The 27,701-nt window shown below is 47.6% G+C and overlaps 1 protein-coding gene across 6 annotated transcripts in view; it reads right to left on the minus strand.

Annotated features, from left to right (window-relative positions):
- LOC307247039 (nuclear factor 1 B-type-like) overlaps positions 1–27,701 on the minus strand; it is a 74,486-nt gene that overhangs the window by 40,499 nt on the left and 6,286 nt on the right. The window lies entirely within an intron of this gene.

Consider the following 27,701-nt stretch of genomic DNA (forward strand, 5'->3'; position numbering starts at 1 on the left):
GGCTGGTTAGGGGGTTGGGGGGGCCCGGTGTGCACGAGCCCTTACTGTCTGCGATTATGTTCTGTGGAGGCAGAAAAGTGTGTACATGCGTGTGTGTGTGTGTGTGTGTGTGTGTGTGTGAGTGTGTGTGTGTGTGTGTGTGTGTGTGTGTGTGTGTATGTGTGTCTGTGTGTGTGTGGGGTGTGGTGCGGTGTGGTGTGGTGTGGTGTGGTGCGGTGTGGGGTGTGTGGTGTGTTTGTGTGGTGTGGTGTGTGTGTGCGTGTGTGCAGGGTTGGGGTTTAGGGTGAAGGCAGTGTGTGTGCAACCACACCGCCATGAACAGAAGAGAGGGAGACAGAGAGATCTAACCCCCCCACCACTCCACCCCCTCCAGTCAGGCAGACAGACCTTTGACAGAGGAGTTCTGTGATTTGCCTCTTTCATCTTCAGAAACGCCCCCCCCCCCCCCCCCCCCCCCCCCCCGCCCCCCCACGCTCTCTCCCCCCATCCCGTCCGGCGGATAATTATGAGACAAACGCACCGGAGCCCCGCTGCTTGAGTGGCAATGGGCATGGGAGGCCAGCGGAGAGAGAGAGAGAGAGAGAGGGAGAGAGAGAGAGAGAGAGAGAGGGAGAGAGAGAGAGAGAGAGGGCAAGCGAGAGAGAGAGAGAGAGAGAGAGAGAGAGAGAGAGTTCAAACCTGCACGTCTCGATGGGCCCAGAGAGAGGGAGGGAGGGAGGGCGAGCGAGGGGGTGGGGAGGTGGGGCGGCTCTGGGAATTTCCCCACTCTCACAGGATAGGCAAAAGCGGGCCCCGCCGAACGCAACTTACGGACGGTTTAGTTGCGACACAGACAAGGACGGCTGGATTTTTTTTGGTCGGGGACGGCTTTGGGTAACGAGTCGATCGAGCGTGCAACAGCGAGCTCCGTGGCGCTACGGCCATTTTGAATCACAGACCATTCGCATGACAAAAAAGTTGGTGCCGTTTGATCTGCTGATGCACTTGACATCACTCCTGATAAGCAAGCCCGGCTAAGGCTCCTAATGTTTACTCCATGACTATCTTGTGGCAGCCACGCTAAGTCTCATAGTTAAGATAGTGATCCACAAAAATAAACATTCAAAACCCTCAAGAAAATCCACACATCAACTCAAAGGCACGGCTAGAAACTCTCAAATAGGAAGAAGCTTGTACTTTCAAAAGTTTTTTTTTTTATAAATACTCCAAAGAGACACCAGGCACCAAGCCCCGTTTCATAAAGGAGAATCAACGGCTGAACACAACACCAACAAAACGCAACTCTCTCTCCGGTGATTTACGAGACTGGAACGGGAAAGAGACGGCGGATCTTGTGTCAGGACCGTGTTGGTGTTTGTTCCTGTGCCAGTGAAATGTCAGCGATTGTCTCCGCTTAGGACCGTCATTAGAAGAAGCGGGGGGGGGGATTGGTTTTGGATTCGGGAACGGCCAAGGGGAGTTCCTGCTGGCGAGAGCGACAGCAGCAGCGGCAGCGGCGGGGCAGCAGGGTGCCCCTCTCGCTGGGCGAAATGGCCCCGCTCCAGCTGGGATGGAGACCACAGAGGATCCCTGCCACCCATTTGCAACTGTTTGCGCTCCCTGAGCCTCCATGTGCCAAGTGAGCAGTGGTAACCTAACACAAACACCCCCCCACACACACACATACAGTACACACACACACACACACACACACACACACACACACACACACAGCACACACACACACACACACACACACACACACACACACACCTTAATTGGGATGTGGTAAAAAAATTACACAAGTGCAGAACGCCACCACATCTAAGACCAGATCTTGGCCGAAAACAGATGAAGCAAAAAAAAAAAAAAAAAACACAAGCGCTCCCTCATTCAGCCCATTCTGCTGGCTCGGCTCTCTGGAACGGGACGAAGGGTGGAGAGTGGGGAAGCAACCACAGAGTTGAATGTGTCATTACAAGCCATAAAAACAGACTACTGGCATTGCCAACAGATGTCAAGCCAGTTTATTTCTGCCATTGCAACTCCAGTATGGAATAGAGTGGCAGGTGCGAGTCACCACAATTCTGCAGCTTTATTTGCTGCTTCGTCGCCGTGGCTCTTATAATCGGCTATTCTGACATGCTCGTTATACACTGGATACCTTGTATAACACGCGTACAAAGCTTAACTTCTGCTGACAAGATTGTCCGTGTAGCTCAGGCTTTGCCTGACGTTGCCTGAGCTCCGTGGAAGCAGGCATCCCCATGATCTCCATGATTGTCACACCGATCTCCAGGCCATGGATATCAGTGGAGACAACACTATCTATAAAAACCCAAACAAACACGACTCCCAATACTAATGATGCCCAGCCCTACCCAGGCCCCCTTCCAGCACTCCAGTCCAGGGCCCTGCAATGTCCTCAGGTTAGACGTTTAAAACTCTTTATGGCCCTGTTCAGCTGCAGATCGGCCAGCGGAGCGGCATGTTATCTTAAAAGTGGGCCGCCCGCCGCATGGCCAGTAAAACCCCTCCTCTCCTGTTAATGAGCCTGGAGACGGGTCTTTTCTGGAGGCCCCAGTCAGGGCTGGCCTGAATCAAAGCAGGCATGGGGGAAAGAGGCTGGGGGCGAGGGAAAGGCAGCGGCGGTGGGCGACGGGCTGTTTCGGGGTGTCTCCACTGGCACAAGTCCAGGGCAGCGAGGCTCCGCCGCTAGCTTTAGCTGAGGGCAACCGGGGAATAAATACAGGAAGCAATGTTCGAGGCTGCAGCGTAGATAGGCCATGACCACAGCACAGAGCAGTAAATGGTCGTAGGATTGCATGTGAAAGGTGGGTTCTTCCGATAGCCTACATTAACTATAATATGAAACTGGACCCTTGTACATTCCTAGGCCCAGGAAGGATCCTATTTGAAGACCGTTCTGTAGCAGGCACAGCAATAGTTAAAAAAAAGCACCATAAAACAGGTTCTCATATGACTCAAAGAGGGGTGACGGCAGCTTTGCCTGCAACAAGGTCATAACGTTGGCAGTTTTCCAGATACAGTGGAGCTTCTCCACTACTCATGGATCTACCGACTGTCAGACATCTATCGAGCTAGCAGCGGTTAACTCTTGTAAAGGTGCAAAGCTTTTCTCTTTTCCCTTTGTGACCGCGAATCCCGCAAAATTCCATTAAAGTCAGTGGCACGCCTCTCCACACAACAAACCATTAATCACGGTGAATCGGGATATCTTGGCTAAACTGAAGATTAAAGTTCACGCCGTATAAAACCTCTCCTCCGCTTTAAATGACTGTTATCTTTCCCGCGCCATAAAGATATGTCAGGATTAAGGGTTAGGGTAGTTATTTAAGTGTAAACTACGCAAGATACACAGATCTAGTGAGACAAGAGTGCCGTGTTCCACATTCAGGGCAAAAAAACAACAAAAAAAACGAGAGAAAACCCAATCCTGCGCTCCAAAGGCCTGCCGGGGCAGCCCCCTCTGCCACTGCAGCAATAACATGTGGTTTGGCTGCGCAGCACCAGTTTACAGTGGGAAGAGAGGAACCGCTAAATTAATTTCCCATTTTGTTGTTTGAGAGACACGAGCATTACCTCAAAAGTCCTGGCATCGATAAATAGGCCAGACTGTTTTTTTTTTTTTCGGGTACAGGACAAGCTAAAAGACAACATTGCGTCATTGTCAAGTCTGGGGAGAGGGGGGGGGTCTACTGCTATGTAGGGGGACATGGAATGTGGATTCTGATATGGAAGCTTTCAAAATTCAAATGATGTAAGCTGAGCACCTGCGATCCTAACTGCAGCCGCATACGGCAGTGAACGGTCACACACACACACACACACTCGCTCCCTGAAAAGGTGTACTGCAGACATGCAAGCAGGCACTATCCCCCAGGCATGGCAAGCCTGGTCCTCCCTTGCAATTTAGGACGGGAATGCGGAGGGCCTTTGTTTATAGACGATTTCTGGGATATTGCCAAAATGCTGGGAAGATAGAAAGAACAAAGGGGTCCGTCAGGAGGCCTAACCCAGCAGGTTTGTGTCAGTTTGCAGGTACCTTGAAGCTTGTGGTTGTATTATCACAAGCTTGCCATTATAAAAGTTAAGGCTTCCTCCACGGGAGCGAGTTGAAGTTGGAGCTGCGCTCACACAACGCCGCTCTGGCTTTTCCCACGCGGCTCCCACGCCCTAATCTCTCAAAATATTCTCTTGGCTGTTTTGACACGGAGCAGCGTAAGCGGGGCCCCGCAGTCACTTTTTCCATTGCACTTTCGGTTCAGAATCAGGAATTCCCCCACTTTTTCAGATTATTTCCCCATTCCAATGCTCACACACACATACACATGCACACAATGACACACACACCCATGCCCCATAGGTGCTCCTACACCTCCTCCCCTTCTATCCTATCTGCCTTCCTACCATCATTCTTCGCTCCGCTTCATCAGCTGGTTAGGATTTGTCCCACCCGGACCATAGAACGGGGGTAGACTTTCTACATCTTTCTACAAACGCTTCATTTTTCCTGGGAGAGTGCAAGAAATATTTGAGGAGCAATCATTACTAATGTGGGTATTATAACCAAGTATTGATTCGATCAGCTAGAACAGTATGAAGTTCAGAAAATGGCTTTGTTTTACCACAATGCAGCCTTAAAAAACCCCCAACCTATCCTGCGGTTTACAATATCCCAATATCCCAGATGATATCGGGTCTCGCGTCGCAATTTTCGGGGTACAGTTTTGGGGCGCGGGCAGAGTCGGGATACGATATGGAAAGAAGTCAGATACAGATAGATACAGGAAGGCAAACACTGGTCCGGCAGGGCTGTGGTGTTTATGTTATCACGTGGGGGGATGTTAACTGGTTGGGTTGCGCGTGTGAGAAACGAGCAGTGAGACAGCGCAGAGACAGAGAAAAAAAAAAAAAGATTGGCCCTTGTTTGTGTTCGGGGCCCTGAGTGTGACTTGATTCCTTTCTTTGTCTCAACTGCTCCCCCTGACCCCCACTGACAAAAGAGCAAACCGCAGGCATCACTACGAAAGTACGCTCTGCACGTGCACTCACTTACTCACACACATGTGCACACACACACACACACACACACACACACACATACACACACACACACACACACATACAGAGTTCCAATTTGTTCTGTTGTGTTCTTCGGTACAACGTGTGTACGGAAAGGTTATCCCAGAATAATGCCGTTGAATTCATGAATCACTTTTGTCTGCAGGTCTTCTCCGTCGTCTGTGTTCCCTCAAACTTTAAAATGACCAAGGAAACAAACAAACCCCATTAAGACTGTGAGGAGTAGAACGAATTCACCGACTCTATCAACCCCTAACATTCTCAATGCAAGCTCCACGACACACCATTCATTTTTTCATAAAATATTTAAAAACAAGTCCACATCAGTTTCTGCGACGGTCAAAGTCCGAGGAAAGTTATACTTTTTTTCCAAAAAGCATGCCCCCTAATGACAAACCATTCAAGCTGGAAACAAACATCGGGATAGTAGTATCGCTTCACTCAAGTTACAATTTATGTGGCTTCTTTCCAAAGGCCATAAAAAGTAATCTACACTGGAACTAGCCAGAGCGTTGCATCATGGGAACTGGGAGGAATATCAAAGGGCCACCACTGAAGCCAGCACCATAATCCCTGTCCTGGCAGGCGTCCACATACAGTATACTTTTCTCCTTGCCCCAACCCTCAACCTAAACTTTTTTTTCTTTTCTTTTTTTTCTCCTGGGGGCTTGCTTGAATCCGCACGGAGATAACATCTCATTTTCCTAATGCCGATGGTGGACTTGTTGCAATCACCACCCTCGCTGGTTGGCAGCCCTGCAGACACACTTCCCATTTGCGGTGCGCGGCTCGGTCCAAGCCACTTGAACTTGGCAGGACTCACCTGGAACAGCCTACCCCAGCACCCGTAGGGCCGCCGCACACTCTGCCTGGCAGATCAAGGCGGGAGACCTCGTCATCAACTACAGCGACTGACGTCAACCGTGTGTCACAGAAACATCCAAAGCGAGGACAGTGATTCATCTGATGCCTGCATGTCGTGTGTCTACCGGCTAATTGCAAAGTTATTGTTTTCGTGTCATTCACTTTGAAGAGCTCTCTCTATTGTGTTCATTGAAACTTGCAGAAGTAAAAAAAAAAAAAAAAAAAATGTACGCTGTTTCCTCAATCGTGGACTCATTTACGGAACACCCAGGAAACACCGGTTGTAAACAGTTGATTAAAAAAACTGAAGGGAAAAAAAGAAAAAGCTCTCAAATGTTAGGGGAGAGAACTTACATAAGAAAGTGGTACCTTTTTCAAAAGAGCCAAACCGTGTATATGCAAGGTGGCCCTTTTCTATAAAAATGAGGGAGAATTACACAGATCGCATGACACCATATGGAATTCTTTTTACACATAATGTACTTCCTCTGCAGGCACTGTGAAAGGCAGGGCCTACAGGGAGTCCTCTTTAGGAGGACGGAGGGGGAAAAAAAAAAAAAAAAAGCTGTATGTATGGTGTGGAGGGGAGGGAGGGAGGGAGGGGATGGGGGGGATGGGTCTGGGGAAGGCGGGTGGGTGGGGGGGTTTAGTGGGGGATGGCGGGGGGCGGGTGGGGCGGTCCAAGCACGCTCAGCGAAAATATGCCTCATGCACTCGTTGAACTTGGGGCCTGCGCGGGCTTCTCTCAAGGTTACAGGAGAGGCCCGCACAGAGGAGCAAAGAGAGAGAGAGGAGCCATGCCGCAGCGATCCACACACAGCCCCTCCACCCGACGCCATTTTACACTTCCCACCTCGGGAGCCGCCTCGTGACGAGACGTCGCTTTATTCTTCAGACGAGAAAACAAACAAACAGAATAAACCAAAGGGTGAGATCCCCTCCCCCCCCCCCCCGAAAACCCCCCCCAAAACAAAAAAACGTGAAATTCCGAACAAAATCCCCGGGTCCGGAGCTGGCTGGTCCGAAGGCCGCCGGACCAGAGCATGACAGTGCTCTGACGCTGATAACAGGAGCTGCGCGCGGCCTCCTTTGACACCAGGTTTCCTCCCCCCCCCCTCGGAGCCCGCGAGGCCCGGGCCACGTATCCGCTGGCGCGCCCCTGGGCCCTCGACCACACAAAGGTAGGAAGCGGTCACCGGAGCCCGGCGCATTGTGATGAGGCCACTAAATCACCTCTCGTTTTATCCGCCGCCATTCACGCACGTTTCGCCAGAGGAAGCCATAAAGACAACAAGGTCTGGTAAATACTGTACTTGTGCGGGAAACAAGAGAGGGAGGACAGCTGATTGAACGATACGCCGCGGACGGAACAGACAAGCTTTTGTTGTGATCGGGCCAACAACATAACCAACCGACCCTGTGGGACTCAGGCAGAGCTGAAAAATACATGTTGTCTGGACAGGTTTGAACACGTAACTAAATGTCAAGAACCGCTGCACAATAACTGCACCCAGTTTATTTTTCGGTGGGGGGGTGGAGTGAGGGGGGGGCTGTTGAAAAAAAAAATAACGAGTGGGTTAATGTAAACAAAGTGCTTCAACTAGAACAACAACTGGCTGCTGAGTTCACGCTGACTGCTAAGGGTCAAAGGGCAAATGGTAGTAAACACTCCGCTGAATGAATTGGTCACTCTGCCTTTCCCCATGAATTAGCAGGTCATTAGCACCTTGTAAAAAGAACCACTTATCTGCTTTACAACAGATTATGCCTGTTTTCTTAAAGTCAACCCGTCGAAGCGACCCGGACTCCGTTACAAACAGCGTAAAATAATGTTCTTACACTTAGTTAAAAAAAAATGCCACGGAGGAACCGCGTCCACACACTTCAGTACCCTGATATTACTTTGACGTAAGCTTATTAAAAAGACAAAAAAAAAAAATAATAATAAATGCTTCATACTTAATCCCAGTTACATTTCGGAAAAAAAATCAAATTAGCAGAGGATGAAGTGGGTCACTCTCATGTCTTGATTAAAGTAGGTCTCGCTTTTGCCCAAGTGGCCGAGCAGCAGACTGCAAGATGTTGGAGTTTAGCGCACGCACTCGAGGCCCCATCCGTCTGCTTTGGTAAACAAGCTGAGAAAACAAACACAGCCCATCAAACATAATGAAGGGAGAATCAAAGCGGTCGCAGAAGAGAATCAGTTGCGGCATTAGAAGCCACTTGGGGTTGTCAATTCGATGGCTTAGATGTCACTGGAGAACATCTTCGTGGACGTAAAGCAGCTAAACAAAATTAAGAGGGATGAGCTCCCACTTGGTGGATTTACTTTCAGAGTTGCTGGGCCGACTTAAAACCCCGCACAGCTAGGGAGAAAAACAAGTTTTTTACTTTGTGGAAGGCGCTTTTTCCCCATAATTGGGAAAGGTGAAAATGTCTCCCGTCGCCGCAGCTATACTGCGTTCACTTTCTTGATGGTTTAAATAAGCGCAGGCCGTGGCGGTGTCAGGCGGGGCTGTGTGTGCCGCGGCGAGCCGAGGCACTTCACAAACCGGATGGACTTGACGGGACAGATCTAAGTAATGAAGATTACAACCTCATTTACCTCGTTTAACCTTGGCAGCTGCAGTACAATCTGTCCCGTAAAGTTCAGTGTACAGAACATCAAGCCTGTCGTGCGCGTGCATGTGCGTTTGTGTAAGTGGCTGTACGTCAAAATGGGACTTAGTACACTGACTTGACAGAAGTCTGGCTGGCACGCCTTCTCATCAGCACTCCATAAAATCTGGGTGTGGTTCAGGTGCAACTTCGGTACGAGAAGGCTGCGGACTGTCTGGCTAACAGAAGGACGCTGGAGTGCTTTTATTGGGGGCGAAAAAGAATAAAAGCCAAGAGAAGGAACCTGATTATGGACGTTGAACTTGGAACAGTGTGGGGCCCTTTCCAAGACTCCCTCCTTCGCGAAGTGAGTGAGCGACGCGCAAGTCACTCGTCTGCGCATTATCTTGAAGTTCGGCAGTCGAGTTTTGCATTCCCAGCCCATGTTGAGTTGAAGATTGGGAGGGTCGAGGGGGCTGCTGCATAGCAAGTCATTGAACCCCCAACCCACCTACCCCCAAGACACCCAGAGATCCGAGAACGAGTGTGTGACTCAATGGTTAATACATATGCGAGGGGGCGTATTTTTAGGGCATCGCTGTTTCCGTGTGACACATTTACAGCCGAGGACCCCGGGAGTGACAAAAAAAAAAAAAAAAAAAAAAAGGCACGAAAACCACAGCGCATTGAGCGGAGTCACAACACGCGCGGAGCCACGGGAGAGATTGGACCAATTAATGCCGAGAAGTCTTCCGAGCGCGGGCCCCCTCTGTATAATCCCACAACCTATTTTTGCGAGGGAGCGCTCCCCTCGTCGGCGATGAGTGCGGATGGTTAATCACATCTCAAATCAAATGCCTTTGCCCCAGGCTGCACGTGTGAGCCCCCCGAAGCCTCTGCTATGTGTGTCAGAGCCCGCGACAAACTAATGCTGCCTGCCCGCAATCAAGTTAAAGTGGTAATCCATGAGATTCTTGGGTAAAATCAAATCCCATATTTCATGTTCAACCCATAGTTTTTAGCCAGCACATACTTCAGCGTAAAGAATTTGACTCTGCCGGAGTCGAAGATGAGGGTAAACCCAGACGTGAACAAAAAAAATGTGCTGTTTTGAATGGAATTCTGGGACTTGTAGTATAATCAACTCAACACAGACAATCTCACTGATTACCTATTTAAAATGACTGTCAAATCATGGTACTACGGAAGACAACGTCCACACTTTTGGGCGTCACTTTTACCGCGTGACATTTTCGACGATACGCGAAGGAAGAAAAGAAAAAAATCCCAGCAACTTTAAATATCGGGGATTATTTTGGAAACAGTTGAACTTAACCATGTTTTTAACCAACGCCACCTTGAGCCGAGATCTCAAAAAATCGAGCCCAGCAACCGAACTGGCACTTCAGACATGAAAGAGCAGCTGTGATGTTTGGTTTACATTATATCTTAGTGGTTTCCACATTGTGGCCAGGGGATAAGCATCGGGAGAGGTTTATCTCTGTCACAGAGCTCTATGGAATATGTAAACACTGTCTGTAATCAGTGCTGCAGCGAAATGGAGTGCAAGGGGGTTGTGTGGGAAAGTTAAGTGCCTTCGGGATAAGACGGCATCTTGCTCCTTTTAGCTCGGGGAAAGATAAGTCATTGGAGAGAACGCCGCAGGGACCCTAAACCTTTATGCTCGGTGAGTGGAGGAGGAGAAAAAAATAAATAAAATGAATAAAAAAAAGTCCTACATTTTTTTTTATTTAAAATAACGACCGGAAAAAAAATTGTCGTGGTGTTAACAGCCACGAGCGGCGCAGACCTTGCCGTTCTATCTGGCGTCATCTCTCTCCAGAAAACCTTTCATTTTCCGTTTCTTCGCTCGGCACAAGCGCCCCCTTCTCATCTCAGTCTTCCCTTGTGCCTTTAGCCGCTTTCGTGCGACCGAGTGAGACAACAACACCCCTTCTTCTGGGAGACGGTGCTCCCTTTTCAGCTGAGGAGATACTCTCTCCAATCCAGCTCCCAAGTTTTTAATATGGTGTCCAATCAAAAGTGATTAAGCATCGCGGAGCACAAACAATGCCGGCCCTTAAATCTCTGTGAACCCTCTTTCAGGGGAGCGAATGAAAGAGCACTCTGTCTGCGGCAGCAGATGACAGACGTGCGCTTGGAGATAAGTCTTCGCTCACCATGCCCCCCTTATCCTATGAATGCCCTACCCTCCAAAAGAAAAAGATTAGAAGAAAAAAAAAAGTCAAAACAATTTTAACTTTTGGGTGTATGATTTACACAACGGTTAACAAGGAAATGAGAGGCATGAATTGCCGGTAAATCTTCCGTCCTTTTTTTTTTTTTTATACAGGGAAGTTACTCGGGGATAATACCTGGAACTGGCGTTACCACCTTCTTAAGCAATGAAGCCAAAAGGAGCAACTCAGCTGAATAGAATGGAGTTGCGAAATAGCGAACTAATTATGACGCCCATGCTGATCAATAGGTAGAGATTTTGGTATTTTGGAACCTCATTCCTACCTGATGGCGAAGACACTTTCAACCTATTTACCTCTTTATCGACACGATTTAACATAAGAAAAAAAAAGATAAAAATCTGCCTGCAAATGTTTCAATAACTACATTTATTACTGTTCTACATGAAAAATTGTCGGACAAAGGGAATGTAAAAAACACAATAGCACAATATGTCATACAATAACGTGAACTAATGCATTGGATATATGCGGTTATTGCAAGACATACAGCAGGGGGAAGATTGGAAGGAAGTGGAATTATGGGGGTTGATAAGGCAACCCGCACAAAAAGAATAGTGTTCTTGTGCCATTTAAAAATGCTATTTTTGTGGTTGATTGAAAGCGTCATTGTGTATATTAGGAGCAGAGAAATGCATCGGCAGCCATAACGGAGCGTGTGTTACTTATGCACTGAAGAAAATGTGAACATTTTGCGAGGAAATTCACGGTCACACAGGCTTGATGTCAATTGAGGCCGCTGCATGGCAAAATACATCACATTCCATTTCCCTTATATGTCATTGATTCTACGGCCCAGTAATTAAGTGTCAAAGGGGTGTTCGATGTAGCGATCCGACCATCCGTGCTCGAAAAACCGTCGCAACGCTCAGCCGAAAAAGAACAGCGCTTAATAACTGACAATATCGGGGGAAACGGTGTTATTGGGGGACACCATCCCGACTCTCGGGGAAGGTGAAGTTAATTTGTGCGATTTTACAGTAATTAAGGAAGGCGGGACTAGCCACAACTTGGTCAGCGCTCAATTGAAATTGAATTCAACGGCCTAACACACACACACACACACGCACGCACACACACACACACACACACACACACACACGCAGACACAGTAAAATGTCACCACTAAAAGGTAACGAGAGGGAGGAACTGGCCCAGGGACAACGAGACATCAGCCCTCCGCTGTTTGCTGTGCCGTCAACAAGCCGGTCTGAACACTGCCATCTGACTAGGATTTCCTCACAGCGCCTCCATACGCAGCCAAAACTAGCTATTACCACTGCTGCTGCTGCTGCTGCTGCTGCTGTTACTGACTCCTGCTTTCAATTTCACCAGAGTGGGCCAAGTAATGGCTTCAGTGTTTTGTGGTCTCCCGACACATATGGTCCGTGTAGTCAAGTCGTCCTGCACCACCCCCACCCCCACCCCGCCCGACCGGCAAATAGAAAGCGGGGGGGGGGGGGGGGGGGGGGGGGTAGATGTAGGAGTCAGACAAGACCAGACCAGACCGTGCGCTGGCCACAGTTACGGAGGGCTCGCATGGTTCTTGTTATGACAGCCATGAGAATTGGGGCTCGCTGGGACACCGCTGAAATCGCCGCGTCCCCCCGCACAGCTTGGATTTAACGGAAATGGGTGGCGATCCGTGTGTGCGTGCGGATTTTAGAGCCGCAACGTACGAGAGGCGTTACATTTTTAGCACGACTTTTACACCTTACAAAAAGGCCTTTGTTTGTGTCACTATCCGATTAAAAAAAGATTGCTTTTTCATGAAGGCTAATTGTTGATACCTCAGTTGTACTACTCCTTCTTTTTACACTTCCAGACTTGATAGCGGTGGCAGCCGTCGCTGGGCCTGTCTGACCGCGTGACCTAGATTAAAGGTTATTTGCTCGAGCCGCAGAGGCCGCTCCTCCGGGCCAGTCCTTGTTGGGTTTCCTTATCTGAGTTTGTCTGGACAAATCTCGGGACACAAAGCGCCCATTTTGTGCTCCTCTCTGGAGATCCTGTTACAGCCATCCAGACACGACGCGGTCCAGCCGGCACTGCCTCTGGGAGCACGCCGCGATCGGCTGGCCGCAGCGATTAGTCGCTTCCTCCGCGACAAGCATACGATACATGCGCGCTCCCCTTACTGCTCCCGAGCGCGGTTTTTATGCAAGGCGCCGGGGTAAAATGATCGCTGAGAGTCAGATGATGTCATGCCGGGGGAATGCAGATATAAATTAACCCCCACCTCCCTCCACCACGCCCATCTCCCACTAAACCGGGGGACAGATAAGATAGATACACTATATACTGTATGTTACACACACACACAGTCACACACACCCAAGCACTCACATGAACACACACGTACATACGTATTCCGACACGCACACACACACACACCACTATGGGCTTGGATTACATAAAACACCTGGTGCAACGATGTGAAAGTATTGCTTGTGTTTTGTTTAATTAAACTAGTAATAATCTACAGCTTAATAACTAACATAGAGATAGATAGATAGATAGATAGATAGATAGATAGATAGATAGATAGATAGATAGATAGATAGATAGATAGATAGATAGATAGATAGATAGATCACTTTGGCTGTAGATTTGTAAAGCCCGAGCCTTTAATTGGATTTATCCGGTTTAAGGACTTGAAGGAACACCACCCTCCCACTGACTGCACACACACACACACACACACACACACACACACACACACACACACACACACACACACACACACACACACACACACACACACACACACACACACACACACACACACACACACACACATACAGTCATACATCCACTAAAGACACTGGTAATTGGTATGTGAACAGGTGGAGGGGGGTTGCTTTAGGTTAACTGTGTGGCGTTATTGTTTGTTCAGAGTTGGAGTGTGAGAGTGAGATAATTACAGAAAAAGTGACAAAGAAAGTGAAAGAGGACGAGTTGGAGAGCGAGAGAGAGAGAGAGAGAGAGGGAGAGAATGATTTTAAAAACACTTTTATTCAAGACATGTGCTATCTGAGAGAGAGAGAGAGAGAGAGAGAGAGAGAGAGAGAGAGAGAGAGAGAGAGAGCAGTGTTAGCTGACCTCATTCTGACAACCGGTCCTGGGAAGAGCCTTCCCTGGAACCGTTTCGCAATACCACTGCTGTTTATACAGGTGGTTGGTGAGCCGAGCAAGATATGCAGGGAGAGACAGCGCAAGAGAGAGAGAGAGAGAGAGAGAGAGAGAGAGAGAGAGAGAGAGAGAGAGAGAGAGAGAGAGAGACTGAGGGAGAAAGAGCGTCTTTTGCAACAGCTCATTATGAATACTAAACACATACCGCACGTCAGATCACACAGATCCGCACACACACCCGCACTCCAGCCCCGGTCCAACGAGGGGGTATCCTTCCATTTTTTTCCCCCTTGTTTTCTTTTTGTTATGAAAGCGTAACTATTAAAAACCGCCTCGACTCCGAAACTAAAAAACAAACAAACAAAAAAAAAAAAAAAAAACTCTGGCTCCTCCGCCCGCTCCGAAAGCTGTCAAGCGGTACTACGCTCGTCGTCGTCCAATGGGCGCTCGCCCTCCTCCCGAAGCCGAGGCCAGGGGTTGGCTCGTGTGATATGTTTGGCCGCGGGTTTGTCTCCAACAACAACATCAACTTGGTCGGAGTCCAGCTCCCGTTGACGGCTACGCTGGCCCAAAAGGTGGCTGCCCAGACCATTGTTTATGCAATAGCACACCAGTGCCAGGTGAAAGGGGAGAGAACAAGGCAGCGGCGGAGAAATATAGTAGTCTGCTGCTTGAAATAGTGCTGCCCTCGATGCTATCGCTCATCGTTGTGCGGCGCGGTGAGAGATCGGAGCGCAGCACCGTAAAACTTTTTAACGCGCCAACGTTAAAGCCGTGACCGAGAGCGGAGGACCGGAGAAAGAAAATGTGAGATAAAGTTATTGTTTGGACACACTGGTCGTAAATTCAAACGGGGGATTAGCCTAATAGTAGCTATCTCGCTGCATTTTGACAACAATGAAATAAGGGATTCAAAATATTGTACAATTATGCAACCGCAAAAAATGAAAAAACAAAAACAAAACAAAAAAAAAAACCCACACGATTCAATGGTTTGAAACAATGTTGAATTGAAATGTTGAAAGACTGTTAATCTTGCACATTAACCACTTTGTTTGAATGCAGTCCTCCCCAAAAGTAATAAATCGCACGCTGTCATTTCCAAAAAACCTTTGAAGCCCGAAACTAAGCCCAAGCATAAGTTAAAGTAACAGCACGTTTATTTTCCGCACTAACCGGCGAGGGGAACTCGGTACATAACGATAAAAAAGGATCCGCAGAACAGCTGTTTGGTAAACATACCTAAGTAATTGTTCCAAATGCCTTATTTTAACACAGATTAAATGCAATTAGAAGGTGTTTATCTAACCACAACAAGTCTCTGTGCCAAAAAGAGAGAGAAAAAAAACAAAAAACCTCATTGTCATTGTTTTGAGCACCTCCACTCAGATGGAATACAGTCGGGGGGGGCGGGTGGGTAAGACGCCTTTTCCTTTTTTCGCCCAACACGGTTTCCTTACGTACAGGAAAAGGGAACTCTGATACACAAACAAACCGTACGTCCATTTTTCGAGCCGGGGCCTCGCATATGAAGCTTATAGGAGCTGGGAGAGAGAGAGAGGGAGAGAGAAAGAGAGAGAGAGAAAAAGAAAAAAACAACAGTTTGTTGGCAAAAAGCGAGGGTCCTCTGAGGTGAATATCAGGAATTTAGGTCAGCGCAGAGACGTTTAACCAGCTCAAGCCGCTGAAGCCGTGTGGAAATAGCTCAGGAGGCCAGGCAGAGGGAAAACCGGTGCGTCACGGCTCCCGGCTCGATTCCAGCAACACCCCCCCTTCCACCCCTCCACCACCACCGCCAGCCACCACCTCCCCCCACGTCCGCCCTGATTTCCCTAATGATCGCGGATCATGTACGGCTCACACCGCCAATAGGGAGTGTCTCCCGGTCACCTCTGACCTCAGAATGGGTGCGTCTAAACTCCACTGTACGTCGACACTGCAAAGCGTTTTTTTTTCTCTCCTCTCCTTCCCTCCTCGGGACGGGCGGGCTTTTCAGCGTTTCAAATGCACTCGTGAAAAAAAAAAAAAAAAGTCGATGAATGTAAAGTACGGTAGAAGCGCCACAGTCCGCCGGAATTTTCATTTGAAAAGGCCCCGATCGAGGCTGGCCGCGCACAAAGCCATATCATAAAACTCGCGCCCCCCTCCCGTGCCTCGCTTTTACCCTCCCTTTTCAAGACACATGCTCTTTTGATTCAGACAACCAAAGCCACACACACTCCCACAGGCGCGCGCGCGCGCACACACACAGACACACACACACACACACACACACACACGCATTGTAAACAGTCTTTATTGAGACGTGAGTGCTTGTATAAACATAGACAAGCCCTATTGAGGGTCCGGAGCCCGCGCAGACAATACGAGAGGGGAAAGTTGCTGGACGTTCCTTACAGACGGTGTGCATAAAATCCAATTATCAGAGCCACGGCATTAACATTCCTCCAGTCTGGCAGGTGACGGCTCCGTCTTTTCAGCTGCACCCTCCCCCTCCCGCCCTCCACCCAACCCAGCCCAACCGACCCCCCTCCCCGCTCCCTCCCTTCCTCTTCCCACACACACACACACACACACACACACACACACAGCCCTCCCGTTCTCTAACCCTCTCCCTCTCTCCCTCCCTCCCGCCCGCCCCCCCCCCCCCTCCCTCCACCCCACCCCCCTCTTTTTTTTCCGATCTCCCTCAAGTATAGAGACATATATAAGGAAGAAGTAGGGAGGGAGGGAGGGAGGGAGGGATGGGGGGGTCTGGGAGGATTCAAGCCTTTTCTTCGGGAGATCAGCAGGCCGGGTCGAGCAGGCAGAATCAGTCAATGGGGGCATTCTTCTCCTCTTGTGTCCCGGGGTGAGAATATGCGGATCGCTGATAACGTGGCTTTGATTGTCTTTGTGGGGGAAACCACTTTTTTGGGGGGGATTGGGGTTTGGTGGGGTTGTTTCGAGCGCTCGCCACCAGACAGCGCCGTCCTTTTGTGCCAGACTCGCACAATACACGATGTTGATTAAAAGCAACAAATAAAGGGGTGAAACGGTAAAAACCAAGACAACAAAAACAAACAAGAAACAAAAAAAAAAAGAAAAAGAAAAGTCGTGTGAAACCGACGCTCTGTCTCTTGATCCCCTCGGCGGCTGGAGCAGACGCACCGGACCTGCGGATAAACAGGATGGAGCGCCGAGCTACGCGGCGTGTGAGGCTGAAACAGTTCATATTCTCCAGTCAGTTTTCGGGGGGGGCCACCCCACTCCAGAGTAATGTGTTTTCTGTCTTCCATGAGCGTGGTGTTTAAACTTCTTTAACTCCGCTTTAAGTGCCTCTGTTCTTTAAAGGAAGGAACGTAAAGGCCGTCCATCTTTCCTTCTATATATACATTTACGGACACATGGTTCTTGTCGCGGCCCCGCGCCGCTGAGACCCGCTTCGTACATGTCCGTTCAGCCGGCTTTTCCCTCCATGTCCCGCCCTGAACTCGGCTCGGAGGGTTCCTATATTTAACCGTACATCTGGCCGCCACGCCGCTCTTTCCATCATGTCACCGTGCGCACATAGGCGAGCAGTGTATATGATGCATACTGTACCGCACAGCACGTCAACCCCCCCGGGAGATTTACAGACCCTGCGCTAATCCCAGAGCCTGGACAGCCTCACGAGGGGGAACAGGACTGTTTTGCAAACTATTAGTGACCTGTCTGTGTCTGTTTTGGCAGTGATTGAGGAGGCAGCTCCTCCGCCGCGAAACCCCCCCCCCCAAAAAAAACAACAAAAACAAACCAATTCATTTGATGCGACGTGTCACTGCATAATCCTTATGGAAATATGAGATGCCATGCAGTCATTTTATGCCCAAACAAGGGCTTTGGTTGCTTGGCACATTCCAGGTGGGCAAGTAGAACATGAAAAGCGGGATGAGAATCTGAAGGGGGAGGGGGGACGTCTAAATGTTTATGTATAATTGCAGATGTTGAACATATTTAAGATTAGACGCTGTCGGTTTTGCGAATTTGGCTGCCTTCCACTCGGCTTTTAGTTTCAACTGCCGCCTTCGTAGCTACAGCAAACTCCATCAGAAGTTTGACTCCAACAACCCCCAACAACTTCCAAACTCACTCTCACTCACTCTCACTCTCTCTCTCTCTCTCTCTCTCTCTCTCTCTCTCTCTCTCTCCCTCCCTCACTCTCTCTCTCTCCAGTGGGATGCTGGTGAACTGTCTTGTGATTTCATCCGTGAGCTACACACCACGCACGGCCAGGAGGCCTCGCGCGGTGTTAATTATTCTTGGACGGCAGGCAGGCAAAAAAAAAAAGAAAAAAAGAAAAAAAAAAGGTTTTTTTTCTTCATTTGCTCGACAGCAGTTTCTCATTCATAATAGTTGGCAGCGCCCTCGCACTGCCTGCCAGACATCACACCCCAACCATTTTCATTTTCCTTCATCCATTCGTTTCATTCATGCCATAGATTTGGCAGAGCCTCGCATCATTTTCCTGATGGGTGTCCGCCCTTCAACACCCTCCTTTGAGTCAAAAATCCGTTTTTTGCTGCCTTGTTTGAGTCAAAAAAGGAGTGCAAGTGGAAACAAACAGCCGTGCGCTTCCGTGTCCAAGTGGAGTGTGTCCTTGTAAATTGTTAATTTCTTTGGATTGGTTTTGAGGGGAATTTAAAACTACACCAAAGATGCCTTCGGATGCTTTGTAAAACGCCACTGACGTACCCTTGGACACAAAGGAAATGCGTTGACTGATTGGGTGTGTTTGTGTTAAGTTGGGGTATGCAAAAACAACAACATTTATGAAGTAAGTCACGCCGTATGCCCACCTCTCCTTCGGGAAGGCGGGTGATGGAGCTCTCCCCGATACACCTCCACCACCCGGCCTATAATAATGATATTTATTGGTAATGATAATTATTATAAAAATCATATTCCCAGACCTCACTGTGTTCTTACCTGTATCTCCAAGTAGCCCTGTGGGGAAATTATGTCCACCTCCACAGCGCGGCATCCAGGGACAGATCCGAGAGTGGGATGGCGTAAAACTCTCCACCAAGTGAAGTGGGGTGGAGGGGAGGGGGGTGATGCATTTTACGCAAAACATTCAGCTGTCTGAGGCCCCAAGAAACAGCAGTTTATCATCATACAACTACTGGAAATATGCCCGCTGACAGGAAACCTATATGACACATAGACACACAGCCACACATGGACTAAAAGCCACAGACACAGACACACACACACACACACACACACACACACCACCCACTCCCTCAACAACCAGTTTGGTAAATCTATCAACTGCAGCTGTGCACATGTGTTTATGCGTGCTTACGGACGGCATACACGTGAGTCTGAGAGTGTATGTAGACGCGCGTGCGCGAGAGCCCGAGAGCCCGAGCCCGAGCCCGAGTCCGAGCACGAATGAACCCCTCCAGCCTCCAGGAATCCGTGCTCCCGAAACAGGGAAACAAACAAGATGGCTACTGTGCCTTCTACTCGGTCAGGCCCAGCGGCAGGCTGGTCCAGCCGGAGCACCGAGGACAGGAGGCTCCCGAGGCTGCTGGCTGTGCGAGCGGGCCCGGAGGATGGCTGCGCCATGGATTAGGGCCCCACAGTGGTCCATTGTTAATTGGGCGCCATGTGTGAAAGCTACAGAGAGATTAGTTTGTACAGCTGCTGCCATTTGTCATAACTGCCCTTAACAAGACACACATGGCAAACCAAGTTACAGCCAGAGATTTTACAGAGAAAAAAGGGGGGAGAGAGAGGAAAATGTCTTCTGAGAGGGGGACTAATAGTTTGTAAAACAGTCCCCGTCATGAGCAGATGAATATGTTCATGGGAAACACCGAGCCGGCTCCTCCATCTCGGGCGCCGTTGTTAACCGCCGCGTTCGTGTTTCAGCGGCGGAATTTCAGTTTTTTTCATGTCTTTGACTAAATCCAAAAAGCAGTTGTAGGTGACAAACTATGCTACCGAACTCTATGAAATGGGTGTGAGATGTCCAGTTGGTGTTCGAGTTCAAGTACAACCTCCTCGAAGCCGTCTGCATTCCATCAGAGAGGGCCGGAGTAAATGCAGACTCAAACAGGGGTTGGTGACTGGGTTCTTGGTAGCCAAAGTACCTGATCTAACTTGTGAATCTACCCAGGTCCGGCAGGGACGTTTATATATATATATATATATATATATATATATATCTTTTTTTATGTATGTTTATTTTCTTTTTTTATTATATGTTCTCACACCAACTGTGGGCTATAGAGCTGTGGATATGTTGCAATCATAATTAAAATCTGGAACTCGTAAATCCAGAGCAATGCCAGAAGCATTGTTTCACCGGTGAGGTGCTGTTGACTACCTATAAAAAAAAAGGTAAAGAAAGGTATTTAGGTATGTACTGAATGCATGAATACTTGTTAATGTGTCAGTCTTTATATGTGCATTTTATTTTATGTACGAGCGTGTCTCGGTGTCTTGCCTTTGTCGAAGTTTTCTCTCAAAACTCAGCTCGGCCCGAATGCCACTTCTGCCAGAGGAGAAATCTTAGAGATTATCGCTGCTTAAAGTACACACTACACTACAACACGTTCCCTGTAAATGCAGCCTACAGGTTTCATTAACCGTTCTGTTTGCGCAGAGGTGGGCTTTTTGAACCTTGGACTCGAGCTGTGTGGAGTCATCCAGAACGGCTATCCCAGAGGCTGGCTTTGTTAAGAGGCTAATTAAAAAAAAATGGCTTAGTTCAAATATTGTGAGACGAAAGGCAACACGATAAACCGATACTTTCCTCGGGGAACTTTGAAGGGAAGTTTGCGATGGTTTGGGGTCTGACAAAGATAATTAGGTATCATTAGCTCATCTGCGCAAATGAAAAAAATGCTACGTCTGTGTAAGTGTCGCACAGAATTCTCTCCATCTTGTGAGGGCAACTCCAATATTCATTCTGGTTCTCTTCACTCTTTTCTGACTATGCGAGTGGACATTCCTGAGTAGTGTCCGGGGCAGATATGTGACCATGCCCCATTTAAATAAATACATAAAAAAAACTATTTTAGGTTACGGTTAGGCAGGTCTAGAACAAGGTTAAGGTAAGGATTTGGTTTTACTTTTTTGATAATAAAAAGAAGAAAAAAAAGAGAGCGATCCATTAGTTTCAGCTTTGCAGCTTGAACAACATGTGACAGCCATAGCCAATCAGTCTTTCTGCTAAAAATTGAACAAAAGAAGAAAACCTTGACTGGGTCCTCGGATGCAATACCCGAGCACTCAAAGCGGAAGTTGGCTTTTCAAGGGATTAAGTAGGGATCAAACTCTCAATATGTATATTTTTAAAGTGTAATGACTTTTATATTCCAATACATTTTATTGTTGATCACGTAAGACAAATGACATATTTCCGCCTTGAAAACATTGAGTAAGTATCTATCCCATTTTCTACCCTTCAAATGTATCAATGACTGTAAACAGAGAGGAATAATGAAAAACACAGTCATTTTGGTGAGTTAGGAGTATCTCACTCCCACTCTTCCCATTAGCCATCCACATTATCACTGTTTCAGAAATTTTTGTCATGGAATATGACGTGCTCTGCTGATTTAACGTGAGACAGTTAAAAGTAAAAGGTTTTTCTTTGTTTGAGCGCCGAACCTGACATATGCTCGGGAGGAGTGGAGGTTTTTTGGCTGGCTGTGACAACTCAATGGGGGCGCTGCTGAATCCGTCCCAAACAGGCCATTCCCAAGCCCCAGACACCATATCCCCTCTTTGACCTGCCGTACTGACATTAGAAAGAATTCCACTGGGGATTCTACCCCCACCGCAGCAGTGTGACCCCCCCACCCCCCACCCGAAAGTACATTTTGCACAGAAGTGCAACGGCGGGGCCTTTCTTTTTTGTCATCCTACTCAGGTCCCGTCGAGCCGTCACAGTGACGGGCCGTACTGTACGGGACCAAACAAAAGCGGAGACAACCATCACTCTGGGCCACTGATCGGCCCTGTCTGGGCTGAAAAGGCTTTGACGGGGCAGAGTTGGGTGGGGGTTCTGCGTGGAGAAGTTAACATCTCCTGGGCAACCACAATGATTGTCTGTCCCTGCTCCCAGTTCCCCATCACACCCCACCGCCCACCCTCAACCATCTTTTTTTTTTCCCTTCGTCTTCCAATAGCCATTGGTTCACAAGGTTCATTTCTTGGGACAAGGAAGCGGCTTTCGCCCAAAGCTAAACTCCCTGCCTTGTATTTAACGGGTGATTTTATTAAGGCGGACTATTTTGTGGTTTATTTGTGTGAAAAAAAAAATGCAACCTGAAGAAAAATTATCTTTGCAGCATTTAGTTTCCCTCACTTTTGCACTTTCCAGAACTCTGTCCACCATAGACCCAGCTGCCTGACACAAGCAGTCTAGTGGCAGACAGTGAGATAAACTGCCTGGCAGACAGATAGGCCGCTAGGACAGCAGAGAAGGGAGTGCAGCCGTTGGATGGAGAGGTTCATGGAGCAGGGAGGGTCTTTGTAAGGCAGGACAGTGAGGTACAGTGTAGTGCCTGGGACTGGGGGGGGGGGGGGGTGAATGTACCCATTTGTCTTCATTTGGGAGGACTGGCGGACAGGGTGGGGGTGGGGAAGGCTAGCTGGGAGCAGTGGGAGGTGCCGGTCCTCCAGTCAAGTGGCCTCGAGGGGATTTGAAATGCATTTGGGGGTCCTCTCCAAAAGCCTGGGAAAGTGTGGTGGAGCTGAGATCTTAACCAGGGACTAATGACACAAGCTTCAGTCCTTAACCAAGTGCAGCAACAAACACAAAAACTGTAACCCCTACTCCGGCAGAAAGACAAAGACAAGCTTTTCTGCTAGACTAGTTCCTATTCTTCAGAATCCCCCTAGAAGGCCAGGTCTCACGTTTGATGGATTCTGTTGCGAAAACTGCGTCACGAGAAAATTAAACACTGTTGCGGGGCAAAAGAAACGAAGTTGTAAATTTTGTTAAAAAAGAGAAGGCCTCCAAATTTTGCTGTGGCCTCTGCTCTGAGTTGTCTTGTTTCCATGGCAATTTATGTACACATGGCACACAAAAGAGGGCTAAGGAGGTAACATGGTCTGTTTAAGCCTTGAGGTATTTGTTCGAGCAAACCCTGCTGCTAATAACACAAGCTCCATACTGAGCCAAGCAACCTCACTGCACTGCACCCATGTAAGTGTCTGTGAAAGAGCGGGAGAGGAGAGCAATGGAATACAAAAAGCAACAGAAAGTCAGTCAGAGATCACAAACAAGCGGGAACGTGAGAGAGTACGAGTAAAGAAAAAGAGAATGGAAGAAGGAAGGAAGGGAGGAAGGAAGGAAGGAAGGAAGGAAGGCAAGAAAGGAAGAACCTGAGAATAAGAGGAAAGAAAGAAAGAAAGAAAGAAAGAAAGAAAGAAAGAAAGAAAGAAAGAAAGAAAAAGAAAGAAAGAAACAGAACTTAGTATATGTTGCTCTTGGGTTAGAAGAATGAGGATTGGGAAGACATTTAGTGGGAAGAGGAAATCAATAAGGCAAGCGCTGGAGCTGGGAGGGAGTTTTAAGTGGATTACATTGAAAGAATCTGTTCGATAGGTTATGGCTCTGGAAGAGAGCGAGCCAGACACTGCAGGCTCTATTGCATACTAATAAGGTAGTCGGAATGGGAGCCAAGTGCAGGGCTGTGAGCTTCACTTTTCAGATTCTTTCAAAATGCCCTAAAGAGGTTTTCTATATGGCTTTTGGGTCACTGGATGCCCTTAAAAAAAAAAAAAAAAAAAAAAAAAGGAAAGACAGTGTTTGTGAAGTCTTTGCGTTTTATTCCGAATGTTAACAATCAAATTCTGAACACCAGCCCAAAAATACCAGAGTCCAATGAATTCCAAGATCGCTGTATTAGCATCATTTACTTACACCGCAAACACAACGAAATACAAGGAAATGTAATAACTTGTTTGAACTGACGAAAAAAAAAAGGAAATGAAAAAAGAGGACAAACATTGGCATCCTTAACACTGTCTGCTTGCAGCAAGTTTTGCTTCGCACTGCTGGCATCAACCCAGCCACCCTTTCTCTGGCCAAGCGCCTGGCCCTGGGACAGCTGTCATGCTAGGAGTCAAGGACTTGAGGGAAAGCCAGAGAGAGAGAGAGAGACAGAGACAGAAAGCCAGGGAGAGGGAGTGAGCAAGTCACTTGGCTGGGACGTGTGCCGCAGGGGTGATTCCTGATGGCTGAGGCGGACAGGGGGATGGAGGGAGGGAGGGATGGATGTTGTGCTTAGTCACAGACCTCCACTGTGACCCGCCGGGTCAGGGCTACTGCACTGGCCGCCTGACCGTGCCTCCAAGGCAGCCACGCGGAAAACAAGATGCAAACGGCTCCCCCACACAGCTTGGTGATCAAGCAGTGGTCTTGCTAGCCAGCATTTGGGGCCAGAGACCAGCCTGGGAGACTGGAAAGGGGGGTGGGGGCACACGGAGCATTCTCTCCCCTCACTTAGACCGCTGAACCAAGGGAAAGCCAGCCAGTCTTGGTGGGGGAGTAGAAGCAATCATTTGCCAAAAGACCACCAGTGATCCAGCAATGACGATGGTTTGACCCTGATTGTGGAGGTCAACGAGGGAGCTTACAAGTAGCTCCCCTGCCCCCACACTCTGACCACGACCCCCCAGGCAAAAAGTCTTCCGCCTCCACGTGCCCTGAGCCTGCCACGGCGTGTTTTCACTCGTCCGTTTTGCTCAATTAAACTTCAGAGGATACCCTGACACATCTCTTTGCAGGGGTCACGACCCGGGGACCAGAGGCTAAGTCTAGGTCTCGTAAAACAAGGCCTCTGTTAACATGGCGGCATGCAATTTGAGACAGTCTCTCCAGAACCACAAACTATCAGGATACTGTGCAAAAAAGCAATGCTTTGGAGGGAGGGGGTAATGATGTTTTACGACCGTGTTAACTTTCAGCACCACCGTAATGAAAGCGACTTGACCTTGACCCCTTCAGTCTCAAGGAGGCCAAAGGCACCCATTTCTGCCATTGCTCAAGGGGGAATGCATTGGTAATTCTCACAAAGTACATTTGGGTGGAATATAAAGCACCAGTATTATGCAATTTTTGCAAGAACCTGGGTTCCAAAAGACACCGAATTATGTCTGTTTATAATTCTGTCAGGATCTTTGTAAATTTTAACATTGGATCTCTACAGCTTTTTCACTCCTCTTCTCAGGATTTTTGCAATTAGTTCCAACGCAGCTATCGAAGAAGGAACAGTCGGGACAAGAACATTTTCAACTTGAAAAGCTTGAACAATCAGCCTTCCCCGAATTTCCGCATTTCCGACTTTCTTACATTCCTGGAGGGCACAGTGATGAGCAATACCACAACACCAACAAATACTTGGTCTGTTCAGACATGTCCAGACGCGAACTATTTCTCAAGACAGTCAAAGTAAATATGAAAAAATATCAATCGAGGTGAGGACGGGGAATATATTTTTTTCATAAAAGGGAACCCGAATGTTCAATTAGTGAAATGATAGAACCGTGTCTCTATTTTATTCCTGGTAGGTCACAAACAAGGGTAGCAGCAGTGAGCCCGTGAGAAGCCAGGACCCTCTATTGAGGAAGGCCTGCCAGTTGGCACAATGGATGCCACAAACCCCCACTCCCTGCCCCCAGCCTACTTCCCAGCGGGCATTCATCTGGGCATGCACATGGGTGCTACAGCTCTGCCTGGGTAAACGCGTCTGTGCCCAAGAACAAGAGGGCTGAGTGCCCTCTCAAAATTCAACCAACGCACTCGCTGCCAACCTGACGACCTTTCTCAGGCGGCAAACCCATGAGAGTTATATTCAAATACATTTTTTTTTTTGACTCGCGGATTCTTTAATCGGAAAGCAATAACCAACGCACCGAACAAATTGCGGCGGCAGCGTATAAAAATTATCCGATTCCAGCCGACATTGTAGCATGATACACTGAATTCAATGTAATCCGCGGGGTTCGGAGCCGTTTCAATTCACGCCAACGCTTCTCTTTGTCAGAAACGTATATTAGATCGCTTCTTTGTGTTTCGATTGCTTGTTTGTTTGTTTGTGTCGTTCCGTTGCAGCAGAACAAAGGCGGCAGCTTCCATTCTGCCACTGTCAAAAAACTTTCCAATGTGCCCACTGCATTGCGGATGCCAACCAACGAATCAAAGGCACGCTGCATGCAGACAAAGAGGGTTTGATGCCAACCTCCGAACCCTCTAACAACCATTACTGGCGATTTCCCTGTCTCCCTGGCACGGTGCAAAACAAAATGGCGCCGCACCGCACGCCACCACAATATGGCTGCATTGTCTGGAGATGGGCACCGCTTGGTAAATGGAAGAAAAAGAAAGAAGAGGCGCTTTCGCCCTCCAAAAACCGAAATGCTTACCCGACTTTGTGACGGTGAAAGAATTTGATTACGGCGTTTGTTGAATTTTGATGCCGGTATAAATACCTGATTTGCTTGCGATGTCTGACAGATGAACTAAATTATGAGCTCACAAAAAACATATAATCTTCTCTATTTAGGGAAGCTCTGAGTTAATGTTTTAAGTGCTGTTTGCTACCGACCTAGATGGAACTAAGGTCAATCTTCATTTTTATTTTCAGAAAGAATATTAGTATATTATTAAATTCTAGTTCTTAAATTATTAAAGGCATTATTAAATAGGCTCGCTAAGGATACTGAATTGTTGAAAAGACAGCAGATGCAAACTAGACAGGCAGCGGCATCTTACAAAAGACACAAAAGAGGGTCTGATGCCAACCCTGGTGCCAATGGCAACCATTATTGTCTCTCTGCTGTGCCTTCTGCTTTCCTTGGCACTAACCAAACACAAAATGGCGCTTGAGGTTTGATGGTAATGAGCTAGCTTTTGCTGATATTTCTTCCTCACGGGGTGAAAATATTGTGGTATTTACTACATTTGCTCCCACCGCAAACCAATTTATTTATAAAGGGGAAATTCAAATGCAGATACGGTGCAAATGGGTTCTCGTTCCCGGAAAACAAAAAAGCGCGTCGAGAGAAAAACACTCGGTGCCGAATAAAAACGAATGATAACATGAGCCAATTTTGATGGAAAGACAACATTTTAGTTGGAGGGCCGCCCGTTGAACTGGTGTTTGTGTGTAGAAACTGAAAGTAAGAACGTGAACAACCTTTGTCGCCAAAACCTTGCATCCCTACAAATAAATTATATTGTTTCTAAATATTATATACGTTTAATAATTTATATTTTCTCTTTACAACAATTTAATGACGTCCTGCTAATGATTTTCTACCAATGACATGGAGCAAAGATAATTATTCCATTCACAACAAAAATTATTTCCCAAATATCGTGGCAGGAATTATATTTAAAATGTGGCAACATTCTTAGTAATCTAGTGACTTATTTTGTAATATATTCACACACAAAATAGAAAGAACATAGAATAGAATAGAAGAGCATTATATTTCAATTTGAAAAATAGAACATTGGAACATAGAATGTAGGTGTTTCTTCTATTGAGTCTTTTAATTAGTTAAAAAAGGTTTAATTCTGACTTCCTATTACACATAGCTTTGCTGTACACAAAAGCAAAAAAGTTATGTACTAAATCTCTCTCTCTCTCTCTCTATATATATATATATATATATATATATATATATATATATATATATATAATAAATATGGATGCAAAAATATACAAAATAAAATTATATATAAAATGTATTGCTCAATATAAAAACAGAGATCAC

Source organism: Zeus faber (genome assembly GCF_960531495.2).
Source record: "Zeus faber genome assembly, chromosome: 22".
Classification (NCBI taxonomy): domain Eukaryota; kingdom Metazoa; phylum Chordata; class Actinopteri; order Zeiformes; family Zeidae; genus Zeus; species Zeus faber.